This window comes from Pelodiscus sinensis, chromosome 5 (assembly GCF_052426305.1).
Source record: "Pelodiscus sinensis isolate ZL-2025 chromosome 5, ASM5242630v1, whole genome shotgun sequence".
NCBI classification, from domain to species: domain Eukaryota; kingdom Metazoa; phylum Chordata; order Testudines; family Trionychidae; genus Pelodiscus; species Pelodiscus sinensis.
The window spans coordinates 12,016,391-12,031,344 of NC_143056.1; the positions used below are offsets into that span (position 1 = coordinate 12,016,391).

Consider the following 14,954-nt stretch of genomic DNA (forward strand, 5'->3'; position numbering starts at 1 on the left):
TGCTCCGTGTAGCTATTTCACCTCCTCTCAGGTTCTTGCCAGTCCATATTCTCAGGCAGCATCTCAATGGGAGCATCTCACGTGCTTAACGTTAAGTGCCTGCTGAAGTGCACTTTGGTTTACCCCTCTTAGTGCCATGCCATGCCTTGCTGTGATTACTTACCCCCTCATATCCCTCTCTTTAGGTCTGTCTGAGCCTAACTGGGCATCATCAGCTGTTATGTTAGACCTTATCAACCTTGACTCTTTCCCAGGTGCAGCCTGTTAAGCATGAATTGGCTCTTTTTACCTAGCCAGGCCTTGGGTGGAGTAGACATCCCTCCACACCTAGTATCAGAAAGACAGAACAAAACATACCGTCTTGCAGTTGAAGGCCTGACCCAATTCCAATGGAAGCTAATGAAAATCCTTCAGTGAGTTTCAGAGGAGCGGGAGAAGGTGCCCGGCCTTCAGAAAACAAAAAAATGTGAGCCTTTGTTTAGATGTGTCCGCTGCTGACAAGTCTGCAACCTAGCCCAAGCAAGGATTAAATAAAGCCTAGTGGCCATTTTTCTGTTCAATCGACCAGTTGGGGGACAGGGCAAAGATCTACAGCCATAGAATCTGCTGCTATTTTCTCGTCCAAAAGCAGACCTAAACAGTCAAAAGAAATGTGACCGTTCTCCATTCAGTTACCAATTGCTGGATCTGCGCAGTCCCTGACAGTGTCCTTTTACAGGCAGTCCCCGGGTTACATGGATCCGACTTACATCGGATCCCTACTTACAAACGGGGTGAGGCAACCCCGCACTAGCTGCTTCCCCCCAGTAGACCAGGGAGACGCAAAGCTAGCGCCCCCCCCCCCCCCCCCCAGCAGACCAGGGAAACGCGGAGCTGCTTTTCTCAGCAGACACTCAGCTTGAGAATAAAGGACTGAGGGAAGTGAGGTGTGGGAGAATAAAACAGCTCTGGAGAAATGTTTGGCTAGAGTTTCCCCTACAATATGTACCAGTTCCGACTTACATACAAATTCAACTTAAGAACAAACCTACAGTCCCTATCTTGTACGTAACCCGGGGACTGCCTGTATATACTAACCACAATTTCATGTCAGCAGCCACATGACAGCTATGCTCTAGGTCAATGAGCAATATTGATCTTATATGTGTCTAATTCAGAAAATATATTGGGTCTAGTGAGCCCGTATTGGGAGACTTTTCTCCAGCAGACAGTGACTCAATCTAGTCAGGCGTAAAATCAATAAATAAGGTCACACTTAAAGGCTGTGTTTACACTACACTGTTTTGTTGACAAAAGTCAGCTTCTGCAGACGAAACAGTGGAGGTGTACCCACCATGATGCTCTTCCCGCTAGTTTAACTCCCCTGCTACCCCAGCAAAATAAAACCACATTGTCGAGCAGCATAGAGCTTTTTGCAACATAGTTTAGAGAATGATGCAGTGTCACTGTAGATGGCGTGCTTGCTTGTGTAACCCTTCTGTGAGGTGGAGCCAGCAGTAGGTAGGGCCAGGTTAAATATCTCGAGGTTCCTCTCTATCCATCCTATACAGAACTGGCTTGAGCCAGTAACCTGGGAAATTCTTGTATCACCCCTGTGCACCTCTGAGAGGCAATGCTTCACTGCCCTGCTGAACGCTCATCGCATCTGTCCACCACCACGCTGCTGCCAATTGTCCACACCACCACCACCACCTTCCTAGCCTCTTACTGCATCTTTCTGCTGCCGCTCTGCTGGCTGCCATCCACCTCTTGGCTGTGACTTCGGACCATCAATCTCAAATGGTTTCAGCTCCCAGTGATTTCAGGCAGGATCAGTGGTGAAAGTAACTTAAAATTTCTTACAGGCACTGTCCTATTGCAACCCGGGACTTTTGCCAGAGCTGCGCACCAGGGCGCGTCTACTTACTTTCACCTCTCAGCAGGATAGAAGAAACACAACGCCCAAGCAATTCACATAAATAAGAAGCTCTTAACAATGCCTGTTTAACTCGGTTCTTTGAACAGTGGGGGGAACAAGTCAAACAACTCCAGGCAAGGGAGGAGATGCAGCCTCCTGACCAGAATAACTTTCCCTCACCCCCTCTCTTTGGCAGAGCTCTAAAAGTCAAGCCCCTGCTTAGTTCTAATAACTGTGAGCCATTGCCTTTGGAACAATGCAGTACAGTCCTACGTTTCTGTATTCTGACAATATTACAAACATTGGTAACTGCTATCCCTGCATTTAATACAGACATAGCTCGTGTTGGGTCACAAATTAAGTTGTATTATAAGGAACAAAATACCACTCCATCCGTTGAATAGCTGGCAAATCTAAGCAAAGGAGGAGCAAACTGTATTTGCATAAACTCATCCAGGGACTCTCTCCCCTTCCAACTAAATGTGATGGAAACATTCCCCCAGTTCCTGCTTACATCTGTGTCACCCTAATTGGCCACCAGGAGGCATCCCACAATGCTCATCATGACTGCTTGAGTTAGCAGTTTGAACTCCGCTGCCCTGCAGCTACACAAGCATGCACCCCCTTTGCTGTTTAAAGGCCTGGGAAATTTTGCTGAGGCAAGTGTAGCAGAAGACAAGGAAGGGCAACCACCACTCGGGTGTACAGTTATGCTGCTTCTGTGAGGAGCTTCATGCCATCTTCCATGGTGCCCACACTGCCAGGAGCCCAGTGGATACTTCAGGGGGATGGAGGCAATGACTAGCAAGCTCAACCCTGAGGACAAAGTAGTGGATGAGGAAGGAGAGTTGGAGGAAAATGTGGGACATATAAAAAGGGTGTCCGGTAGCATGGCAAGCCAGAGCGTATTTTTGGCTCTGGAAGGGGTCTAGCTAGTCCCCCACACCAATATCCATCAAACATCGTGAAAAAAATGTCCGTTGTGGATATGTCATTCCAAAGGATTACTTGCACCTTGCGCCAAAGCACCTGGTACTGACTAGTGCTGGAAACAGGAGACTAGATTAGATGGACCACAGCTCTATTATTGTACTTCTGGTGATATCATTATGGGTCTTGGGTGTGAATGGAAAGCAGATATTGGTCCTAAAGAAGAGAACAATGTTAAAATCTGGATAACTTACTCCAACCTGTGCTTCTCATATTACATTGTGTTCTATGCCGTGCGTGTCAATTCCCATAAGGACGTTCCTCCTTTTTCTTTTACTGTGTTGTCACTGGGTCTTCCTCATACCTCTGTGGATGTATATATTATGCATCTGGTTGAGTATGAAATACAATCCTAATGGATATATTCTCTTCTTGCCTTTTGTACCTTTTGTGTACTGAGAAGATGGAAGAAAACTTGCCTCCTGCACCCAAATTTGTGTTTTCTTAGACAAAAATATTACATATGATTAATTTTATATTGAATTTTAATTTGCTCCCAAATGTACAATTAATCCTCTGGTCGACTGTCCACAGCTTTATCTTGTGCAAAGAGGTTATTTTAGAGTCCCAGTTGTATACTAGCAGTCCAGGACTGCTGTGCTCACTTAACTGAAGTCGGATCTCTTAAAAGAATCATTTATAAAATACACAATGACAACCAGAGAATAGTGTAGGCTGGGAGAATTTTCTTGGGTCACATTAAAAGTAGCTCAAGTACTGTATTAATCTTGGGTATACATGACAACTTGCATCACAATGCTGCTGACAGCACAGTTTAATAGAACATCCCATGTTATCATGTGAAAAGGAATATTGGACTCATTCTCAGATTTATTTTATTTTGGTGTTTTTTTGTTTGTTTTCCCTTGCTGGCTCAGACCTCATTAAAATAAAAAATCCTGGAAAGATCCATAAAGTTGCTGTCTAATCCTGCTTCAGATCCCTTCTTAAGACCTACCTTTGCCATGACATCTACAAAGTGCTACCCCACTGAACATGGTGAGATGGTGGACTATGATCTCCTGAGGTATGATTTTAGGCTGATTTTATTGTTAATGCATCCTTCCCCTCCTTTCCATTGTTCCATCCACTTTAATCATAACTTAAGCTCTCCCTGGTCCAAAAGCAGTGGCACGTCACATCTGCATAAAGTTACATATATGCATAAGTATTTGCAGGATCAGGGCCCTAAATTGTGACCTCTGGTGCAGTGATTGGCTTTTGACTGCATATTAGAATGGTGCCAAGCAAGATGAGGCTGTGCCCTTCGACAGGGACTCTGGGTACTACTGCAATACAAATAAAAAATAATAAATCTGGTGTTGTACCATATCTTGTGTGCTGGTTAAAAATGGTCTTAGCACGTTTATGCCTTTGTGCATATGACTTATTATATTTTGAATATTTGTACATATAATGTGTATTCGCTACATGCATCAATAAGGAATACAATTTGTGAAATGAGGCTGCACATTTTTAAATGCAGATTCTGGCTTTCCAGCATGACTGCAAAGAGCACATGGCTGTTTCCCATGCAAAAAGCACATGGCTGTTCTGAGAATGTTTTAATATTGCTTGTTAAAGGGGTCTGACGTTATTTGTGTGCAGGTGATTTTTTGGGGGAGTGGGTGATGCAGCTTTTTTAGGAGAAAAATTTTAGTCTCCTGGATTATGCATGTTAAAAGTGATACTAATTTCTGGGGTGTTTCTAGCAGTTAGAGGAGACAGAGAAGCCCAGCTGCAGGAGCACTGAACAAAGAAGTGTTGCCTGGTATTAGGGAGGCAGTTATTACAACAGCAGCTGACAACTCTGTCTCTGGCATGAGAAACTGCTGGGGCTGTGGATTTCACCCTGTTATTTCTAGTGAATGACTCCGTTATTGTGGCTGATTAGCCCAGTGAACTGTGTTCACCACGTTTTGATCTGTCCCTGGCGCAATTGTTTGCCAAGCCTTGGACAGGGAACTTTTTTGTATAAATCCTCGCTCTACAGAGCAAGTGGTTCCAGAGTAGCCCTCTCCAGCCCCTGCCAAACAGAAGCAGCATGCTGTCAATGAGGGCAGTGTGTGTGGAAGAAAAGGAGCGGTAATTTGGAGGAAAATCAGGGATATTTGTTGTGCAACAAGAAGGCACAGCTGGCTAGGTGCATGTGAAGGGGGAAGACTGGGGACAGCAATAGGGTAATGTCCCCCTGTGCACAGCAAACTCTCCCCTAGATTTGTGCCAGATGGGGGGCGGAGGATGAGTTGCCAACCTTCCAGGCTTCCCTTGGCCTCTCCAGGAATTAAATCTTTAACTAGAGATTAGAGCATGTGACGAAACCTCCAGGAATTCGTCCAACCAAAACTGGCCACCCTATGGAGGGGCTGCGGCATGACAAAGGGGACATCCCCACTGCAGCAGCGGCCCCAGCCCCCCTGCCAGGCACACTTCTCCGCAGCGTGCCCACTGGGGAAGCATTCCAGCTGGGGCTGGGGAAGGGGGGGGGGAGAGGGCGCTTGGGAAGTGTAGTCTCCGCTGGAGCGCGGCCCTGGCCAAGGCAAGGCGGCGCCGCACTACAACTCCCAGCGGGCGCTGGGGCGCCCCGCCCATCGCATGCGCACTCCGGCCCACCTGGTATCCTATCAGGCCAAGCGGGGATGATGTCACCTGCGGGCTGGCGAGCGCCCGGGAGGCAGGGACCGAGCAGCTGCTGGTGCAGGCAGGGCGCCGCCGCTGGCTGCTGAGGATGCCCGGGCTCCGCAGGTAAGAGCGGGCGGCAGCGGCAGCGCAGGGCGGGGGAGCGCCGGGGCTGGCGGGGCTCGGCGAGCCCGGGGCGTGGGGCGCCGAGCCGGGCTCCCGCTCCGAGCCCGGGGAAGCGCCGGACCGGCCGCTGCGGGTGGGACAGCGGCGGGTCCGCGCGGAAAATGGCTGATAGCAGGCGCCGGGCAAAGGAGGCTCCGGCGAGCTTCAGCCCTTGCAAGCCGGGCGTGCCGGGACCGGGCTGGGCGAGCGGCGGGGGCTGCTCCGGCCGGCTAACAAAGGGGGGCGGCGGCGAGAGACGCTCCCCGCGGCTCCGGCGCTGCCTCCTCCCCCGGAGCAGCGGCCCGCGCCTGGCCGGCTAAGGGGCAGTGGAGGGGCGGGCGGGCTGCACCTGGGCGGCAGGAGCTGGCGGGGGTCCGAGCTCGGGCGCTGGGTGGCAGCGGGGCGCCTGGGGCCCCGGGGTGTGACCTCCGCGCGGACGGAGGTCGGGGGGGGGGGCTGTGGCTGCCTCTCGCTAGGACCCCCCCCCCCCGCAATGCACGGCCCAGCCCGCTGCACCCGGGGAGCCAGCTGGGCGGAGAAGAGGCCAGAGGTTTCCCCGGGGGGGGGGGGGGGTGACACTGACACTGCGGCTGGGTTTCCGCTCCCCGGGCCAGGGGGTCGCGCCCCTGGGTGCTCGTCGGGGCAGGAGATGAGCCGTGACCCGGGGGGCGCGGAGCCCTCTGCTCCGGGAGCGGAAAGTCACCTGGGCTCAGGGCTGAGGAGCTGTAGGAAAACCCAGCGAGCTGCTGCGGGAGACTGTCTGGTAGAGCAAAGGGGTGTGTGTCTGGGGGGGGGGAGGTCACTACGAATCAGGTTGCTATGGTGACTCCTACCTCTGGAGCCTCTAGTATTTCCTCTGCTCTGTCTTTTGGGGAGGGTGTGGCTCGTGGGTGTGCCCAGTGCTCTGCCCATTCACCCAGGGGAAGACTTCCCACTGTGGGGAGGAAGTGAGGGGTGGGCTGGAATGGACCTCAGAGCACTTGGATGTGCCTCCCCTTTGTACAGGCTGTGGCCTGCGTGTGAAGCAGCCTTGGACTTAAAGGTCCTGGCCTTGGCAAAACTGCATGGGCATCTATGATGGGGCCCTTATGGAGCCAGCAGTGTCCTGCCTGCCTGTAGCCGGCAGCCTTCTGCTGACTGGTGAAGAGAAGCCACTGAACCAGAGAGTAAAAATGAACAGCTGGGAGAGGAGAGAACAGGAGCTAGGAAAGTGGGGAGAAGGACAGTGTGTGCCATTGTTGCACTTGGACATGTCATGAGTTGAGATGAGGTGGGGTGGAGGGAGTACACAGCAGTCTCCATCAGTGCGCTGAGAACCAATTGCCTGGCTGATTCTCTTTCTTCTTACTATTTCCCCTTGGTTGCTCCTTTGTGGGCAGTGAGGATGCCATGGCGCTCTGTTTCTCTAATGGCATCTGAGCAGACATGTGGGGAGCATGCACAGTATCCCCCAGGGTGTTTGTTTAGCCTCCTGCTATCGCATCCACTCACTGATGATGTGTGGCAAGAGGAGTGTGAGTGGTGGGTTTTTAAATATGATTTGTATAGTCACAAGTTCAGAAACTTGCTTTCCACATGTGCTTTTCCAAAGTCTCTGGTTGTCTGGCTGGTAGTTGGGGCCTTCTTGGAGATGCATATTGTTGCTAACAGAGTAATTGTTATGAGGACAAGTATAAGGAAGACTACATGTCACTCTACAAAATGAAGAAGAAAAGGTCCCTTTCTTGAGGATTTTTACAGTCTAACTCCACACTATGTTGGTGTGTGGTGGATTACAGTACATACTAAAATTATTGTTGTTTGTATTGCCATAACCACTAGAAGCCCCAGTCATAGAGCAGAACCACATTATTGTAGTTGTTGTAGAAACAGAACAAACAGAGGGTCCTTCCTCCCTCCCCCCCCCAGGGGTTTACAAACAGTTTTAACACACCAATGTTAGAGATATCAGAGGGGTAGCCCTGTTAGTCTGAATCTGCAAAAGCGGCGAGGAGTCCTGTGGCACCTTATAGACTAACTGAAGTGTTGGAGCATAAGCTGTTAGTCTATAAGGTGCCACAGGACTCCTCGCTGCTTTTGCAGTGTCAGAGAATGGTTCTGTGGTTCGAACATAAGACTGGTGAGCAGGGATCTGTCACAGATTTGATCTGTGACCCGGCGTAGTCACTCAAGCTTGCAGTTTTCAATGGTGTCCATTCAGTTTGGATGCTCCCATGTTTCAGTGACTAATTTGATAATGAGGGCCTGACCTTTGTTGGCTTTTTTATGTTTTGTCTCTGAAAGATGCTAAATGTGTGGAGACCCCACACCTCTGAAAAATGCTTATAAGATCCAAATGAAGTAAAGGTTTCATACTCAGTGTCCAAAGATGAACATGTAAGAGTTGTAGCCTTTTCCCAAAAATACTGGTCTTCCAATACTGTATATTACAGCTTTTATAATAGGGAATGTTGTCAAACTTAAATAACAAGGTAAAAAGTGGAACTTCTGTTCCTCCCTTCCCCTCTAATATTATATTAACAATTTAATGTACCAGAGGAAATGTCTTCCCACTCCTGTGCTTTGTCAGTTTGAGCCTTCAGAATATCTCCTAGTGATGTTAAAATGCCAGAAGTTTTCTGGAGATGTTAAAGATTCATTGGTTCAAACAAATCTCAATCTCCTTGTTTGGCTAGATACTACACAGAGAAGAGAAAAAAGAGGGGTAGATGTTGGCGGGGATTACCCAGATGATGATAACTGGGCCTAACTGCCCATAAGAGGAGAAAAAAATATATAGTTGTTACATCTTCTAACTCGAATCTTGAACCAGTCATGATCCATCCAGATGCCTGAGCTATCCTGTTCTGCCAGTTTATCCCCGAGAGATTCATTTTGATACTGCATGCTATATCCCTTGATGCTGATTTTTCATATTGTACTGTTGTGAGCCAGAAATGTCTCCTTCCACTTTCTGCAAGTGAAACTTACAAATTACATTTCTTTATAACAATGAGCCTCTGCTAAAGGGATACGTGAATTGTCTTCCTGCAAGCATGGAATGTGTCAGTTCCATGAGGATTAAATTAGTCCCACAATGTCAATTTGTTACCAAAGTCTGATCAAATTTCCTGTCAATCAGAGGACGGAACTATGTCTGCTTTTTTTTTTTTTTTTTTTTTTTTTTTAAGCCAAACATCCATCTCCCATATTTTTGTTTTGATTAAATCAATTTCAGAGGAGTAGGTATTGTGCCTACACTGAGTATGCTCTGTTTGCAATTGGCTGTCTTCTACTGGGACAAAATTGTACAAGGGATGTTAAGCTTTTCTATTCATTATTTAACTATGGCTTTGATCTTCTAAGGTGTGACTTCAGTGGCAGCTGAAAGCACTCAGGACTTAGCTCCTGGGTTTTTGCCGATGGACTCAAGCCCTTCCTCTTGTGTTACTGTAGGAGGTCCTTTGCAAACCAGGCATACATCCAGTTTTAGTATCTAACTTGGACCCTGTGCTGGCCCCAGTGAAGTAAACAGGATGGGTAGGGGTAAGGTAGTACAGCATTTATTCTTCGATACTTTAAAACTGATCTGAGGCTCGTTTTCTTCTTGCTTCCAGTGGGAATGAGGGACTGTAGCAGGAAGATGCCCTCTTTCAATTCACTGACTGCTAATGCTTCTGTGGCACTCTAGATCAGTGATTTTCAAACTACAGGCTGTGACCCAATACTGGGTCGTGGAATGTCAGGCACTGGGTCAGGGGGGTCAGGTGACCAGCGGGGGTGCTAAGGCAGCTATCTGGCTCCACAGACTGCGCTGCATCCCAGAAGTGACCAGCAGCAGGCCTGGCTCCTAGTTGGGGTGGGAGTCGGGGGGGGGGAGGGGCGAGGAAGATAATGTGAACATGGCTCTGTGCCTGCCCCAAGTACTCCCATTGGCTAGGACCTGCTGCTGCTGGCTGCTTGTGTGGTGCCAGGAGAGGCAGGAAGGCTGCCTTAGCACCCCTTCTAACTGGGAGCTGCTTAAGGTAAGCCCCTTCTGCATCACCCCTGACCCTCCTCCTCCAAAGTCCTCTCCTCCTTAGCCCCACTGTGGAGCCCACACTCTAGTCAAATTGTGTTGGGTCGAGGGTACCAATAATTTTCTTCAACTGGGTCAGGAGGAAAAAAAAAGTTTGAAAACCCACTGCTCTAGACAGCCCCTCCCTTAGAAGATGGGAAGGTGGCAGGGGAAGAGACAGCAAGTCTGACTGGGTTATGTTTATCTCTTTGCTTGTTTCCTTTCTGAGCTGTCATTGTTTCTATTCACCTCCCAGATCCTCCTACTGAAAACAATCAGGAGGTACCATGATATTCAGTACTCTGCCTCTTGCAAGTCTTTGTTTACCTGCTGGTCAGGAGCAGAACCCCTGCAGTCTAGGTTCCTCCCATACCACTTCCTGGCTTGCATGCCATTTACATGCTCTGTCAGCTGCTGGGGGGGGGGGGGGGGGGAGATAGCATGAACCTGATAGTGGAAAGAGGGGTATGGAACGTCATAAAAGTGGGGGGGGGGGGAGTTGGAGGGCAGAGCAGAAAGTGCGCAGTTAAACTTCTGTTCCCTGACAAACCTGCAACTCTTGTTAGGCTTCTTAGTAGAAACATTATTTTACCCTAAAGTTGGAAGCCTTTGAAGTGAATAAAGACTCCACATTATTATGTGGTTTTTTTTTTTTTTTTTTTTTTTTATGGGGGTTGGTCCAGATTGCCTTTTTGTGAGGTTCTGGATTTAAAGGATTAATGATTCATAGCTGGTTTTTAATAAATGGTTTGAGTTTGAGGGGTTGTTTATAACCTAGGGCTGGGCAAGATGCGGCCTGGGGCCCGGATCTGGCCTGCCTAACACTTTGATCCAGCCTGCAGACTGCATCTGGTGGCTTTCTATTTATATCTGCTACCTGTGCCACCAAATTTCCAGGCTGGCTCAGGTTGCAGGATCCTATTAAAATGGCTCCCGGTGGTACTACCCTGGCAGGGGTCAGAGCCGTGAGCCCTTTAAATAGCCACAGTAATTCCAGGCAGCTGCCAGGCAACACGATAGTGGCAAAGTCGGGACCCCTGAGCCCTCTGCTGTGTGTTTAATTCAAAGCCTCTGGCTCTCAAAGCTCTGGGGGGAGCCTAATCCCCAAATCCCATCTTCTCTGCCCGACGCCCCTCCCCTTCTGGGGAGGAGCTGGCCCATAACCATGTACCAAAATTCATTAAGTGGCACCCTGTGAAAATTATTGCCCACCCCTCTTATAACCCCTTCTGCTGATGTGCATATGGCTTTCTATAAGTTCCCCATGTCTACCATGCTTTTAACTTACTAAGTCCATTATGTTAAGGCTTCTTCCATAACGTGTGTTCAAATATACACTTAAATGGTTAGCATGGTTATCCCATCCTATTTTTCTTCAGTGTTTAAAATATAAATTGTCAGTCTTCCTATCTTTCAAGAGAGCTCTGGGCTGACTTGAAATGTTGGAATGTGCTTTCCAGCAACGCTTCAAGTATTCGTGGGTTTAATTCTTTTATGTGCTACCAGCAGCTAACGTCAAGGCTCCCAGCTGTCATCTTGGGCAATTTCTGAAGCCTGCTTGACAAGTTTTCTACAGCCTTCTTTCACAAACAAGGATCTTGTTGGACACTTCGGTTTCTGGCTTGACTTTCATAATTAAACTAACTTTTCCAAAAGTTTAAAAAAACAACAAATTGTCCTGCAGTACCTTAGCACCTAACAAAAAATATAGATGGTATCATGAGCCTTTGTGGGCACAAAGCTCATGATACCACCTACATTTTTTGTTAGTCTTTAAGGTGCTGCAGGACTATTTATATTTTTAACAATTTTGAGTTACAGACAAACTCAGCTATCTCTCTGAAAATGTTTCCAAAAGTTGCAGCTGATCATGAATCAACTCTTAGTGCCATGTTAAGTAGGGCATGTTTCCTCTTCTGTAATTGAATGTGACTTAATCAGAGTTAAGTATAGTGTTAAAAATGTACTGCAGATTTTTTTAAATTGCAACTTTAAAAAAAAAATCTGTCCTCTTGTAATACTAAAAATCTGGCATGTAATTCCCTTATTGCATTTTTAAAAAGATAACGTGTATGTGGTTGCACTTTTGTAACAATAAGGGTACATCTACACTGCAACACTATTTCAATATAACTAGCACTGTTCTGAAATAACTAGTCTGTGTCTACACAGTAGGCACAGTTATTTCGAAATAGTGTCAAAATATTGTCAAGCTGGAGGACTTCTTACTCTGACTCCTGTAGCCTTCATTGTATGAGGAATCAGGGAAGTCGGAGGAAGAGTGCTCGGATTCAAAATGAGTGCTGTGTAGACGCTCCCTATTTCGAAATAAGGTATTTCGAAATACGATATGCAATTGACAGAAATCAAAATAAGCTGCGCAAATTGAGCTAAGCCCTGCAGTGTAGACACACCCTAAGCGATAGGCTGTAGAAAGAGGTGTGACTTAATTCTGGGACTGAAGACAAAGAGAAGAATGCTCAAGGTTCCCAGTTCTGATACTGATTCCTCTGCGACTTTGGACAAGACACTTAAACTTGCTGCTTTGGTTTCCCTGTCAGTCCCTTCTAGGCCTTTTGGCGAAGTATAATTTAGATTAGTGTTTCCCAATTGGTGCTCCGCGGAACCCCAGGGTTCCGCAAAGCGAAAGGAAGGGTTCCGCAAGAACTCTTCACTCCCCCTCCTTAAAGAGACAGAGGTGCCGGCTCCTTCCCTAGTTTCCCACTGGATTTCAGACACTTCCTCTCCCCCGCTGCCACTCCGCGTTTCCAAAGCCCGCAAGTCTTCCTGGTGGGTTTTTTGGTTTGTCTTTTGTTTTGGGGTTTTTTTTCTTGACAGATTTGGCTGTAGGGGTTCGTTGAATTTCTTCTGAGTTTAAAGGGTTTGTTCAGTGGGCAAATAAAATTGGGAAACACTGATTTAGATAATAGTCCTGGGGGGGATTGTGAGGATTAATTAGTATGTTTGTAAAGCAGTTAAGTGTGTATTGGCTTGATGTTAAACAATTTCATTAGTTCCTCCTCCAGTTGCTCTATCGTCAACATTCCAACATAATAAGGAGTCCTACTGAGCAGATTACAAAACAGTTGGGCTTGATTTGCTCTCCCACCCCTCCTTGGTATGTGAGGTTGCAATTTGCAGAGCATGCTTTTTGCTAACAAGGAAAGCCAAACTGGGAAGAGGTGGGAGGCAAAGTGGGCTGGAGGTTGCTCACCTTCACTGAGGACTGGTGGTGGGATCTGTATTTCCCACACAAATATCTGAGCCCCAGACCGAGCCTAGAACAAGGGTTGTCAACTCTTTTTTCTGAGGCCCCCCTGACATGCCATAACTCCACAGCCCACCTGTGTCACAACTAGTATTCTGCATATAAAAGCCAGGGTGGGCAGCATGTAGGGGTAGGAAGTAGGGCACCTGACCAGGCCTCATGCCACAGGGTGTGCTGTGAAGCTTAGTTCAGGTTTCTGCACCTTCAGCCTAGGTAGCAGGGCTCAGGACCCTGGCCTTTATTCAGTCCCATGCAGAGAGGCTTGAGCTTTCTGCCCTGGGCCCCAGAGAGTCTAACACTAACCCTGCTTGGTGGACCCCCCTGAAACCTGCTTGTGGACCCCCCACATTCCCAGGTTAAAAAATCACTGATCTAGAAGAGACCCCCTCCCCCTTCTGTGAGCACTGTACAAAGAGAACAAAACAGTCTGTTCCCTACCTTCAAAGAGCTCAGAATTGAAATACAAAACAGAGACAGCAGATGGATGAAGACAGGATGGCAGGGAAGTGCAAGGAAACAATGAGCATGGTAGGCAGTCCTCTGTACCCGCAGACTAACAGTTGTCTCATCTTTTGTTGTACGCTGTCATAGCAAAGGAGAGAGGAGGAGGGTTTTTGAAGGAGGAGGAAGTGGTCTTCGGGGGTGTTTATGGAGGAGCTCTGCTCCAGGACAAGGGACAGTCGAAGAAAGGTGTGCGTTTAGAAGTGTAACAAGCGGGTGCGATGATTGACGTCAGGAGCCGACAGGTTGACAAGTCAATGAGCTGATGGTCTTCACTTTCAGGGCCCTGCCTGACCTAGCAGCTTGTAATTGATGTGATGGACAGAACCCCTGTATCTGTGAGGGAGGAGGGAAGGGAAGGCACACTGAGGGGCAGAGGAAGGTCAGGTTGAATCCTGTCAGTTTTCACTTTGAAGAAATTGAGAACGGAATTGGAGAGAGCGGTGGAGAAAGCTGAGGAGAGACTGTTGAGGAATGAGCTGCAGCTTGTAGCTGGTGAACAGGCATCTGGGGTGCAATTACATTAGAGAGGCAGAGCGATGTCGCAAGGGAAATGGCAGCAGGAGGGCGAAGGGGTTGGAGAGAATGAACGGGTGGTGAAGGAAGTTAGCCTGGTCCCAGGATTTCTGTTAGAGGTGGTCGGTGGAGCATGAACAGGAGTGGAGAAAGTGGATTTTGAGGGTGAACCATGACAGGGTTGGGCAGGACCTTGTCATGGAAGAGGGGCACAAGAATGAAGTGGAGGAGTGAAGCATGTGGTAGTGTCAACAACCAGACTGGCAGAAGAATGGAAGGAGAGGGCTGATGGCAAGTGACAAGTCCTCAATGCAGGTAGACTGGAAGTCCCAGAATGGCCTCGATAGACAGTCTGTGTGATGTGGGGGTGACGGGTGATTCAGATAGAGATCAGTGAAGGGGAAATGCTGGAAGAAAGAGAACCATAACTGAGGATAACCAAGTTGAGTGAACAGTTCTGTTAAAGTGGGAAAGTTGAATGAAGAACTGAGGGTGAGAGACTGCAGCTAAGGATCAGGTAGGTCAAAACTCATTAGCATGGAATCAAAGTCACTGAAGATGCATGTGGAAGACAGAGGAGAGCCAGCCAGCCAGGAGACTAAATGGGACTGGAAGGCTGATGGGGAAGAGTTGGGTGGACAGTAGGTAACAGCTACGTTTTCCCTCTTGCCCTTCCCTAAGGATTTTCGTCCGGGGAGAGACTTTAAGTGATGCCTACTTATTATTTTGTTGTCTAGTATTTTTTTTTTCAGTTCCAGGGTCTGGAGTCTTGTGATTGTGAGAATTTCAGCTTTCCTTTAAAAATGAAACTTCTAGCCCTCGTGGCAACAGAGAAAAGCTTGCATTATGTTCTTTAGTCAGTGATGGGCAGCCTAGGCTAATGAGCACACCCCCTTACAGTCCAAGGCAGTTAATGCAGCCAGGTGCTGAACAGAAGGACAGTGCTTGGAAATGCAAGAGTC

At 48.0% G+C, this 14,954-nt stretch overlaps 1 protein-coding gene across 2 annotated transcripts in view; it reads left to right on the forward strand.

Moving 5' to 3' along the window:
• The first annotated feature begins 5,490 nt into the window (after nucleotides 1–5,490).
• Nucleotides 5,491–14,954, forward strand: part of DAAM1 (dishevelled associated activator of morphogenesis 1) — a 196,050-nt gene continuing 186,586 nt past the window's right edge. For both annotated transcript variants that reach the window (XM_075926322.2, XM_075926324.2), the window contains exon 1: nucleotides 5,491–5,632. The gene's annotated coding sequence lies outside the window, so the exon portion shown is untranslated. The remainder of the gene's footprint in view (nucleotides 5,633–14,954) is intronic.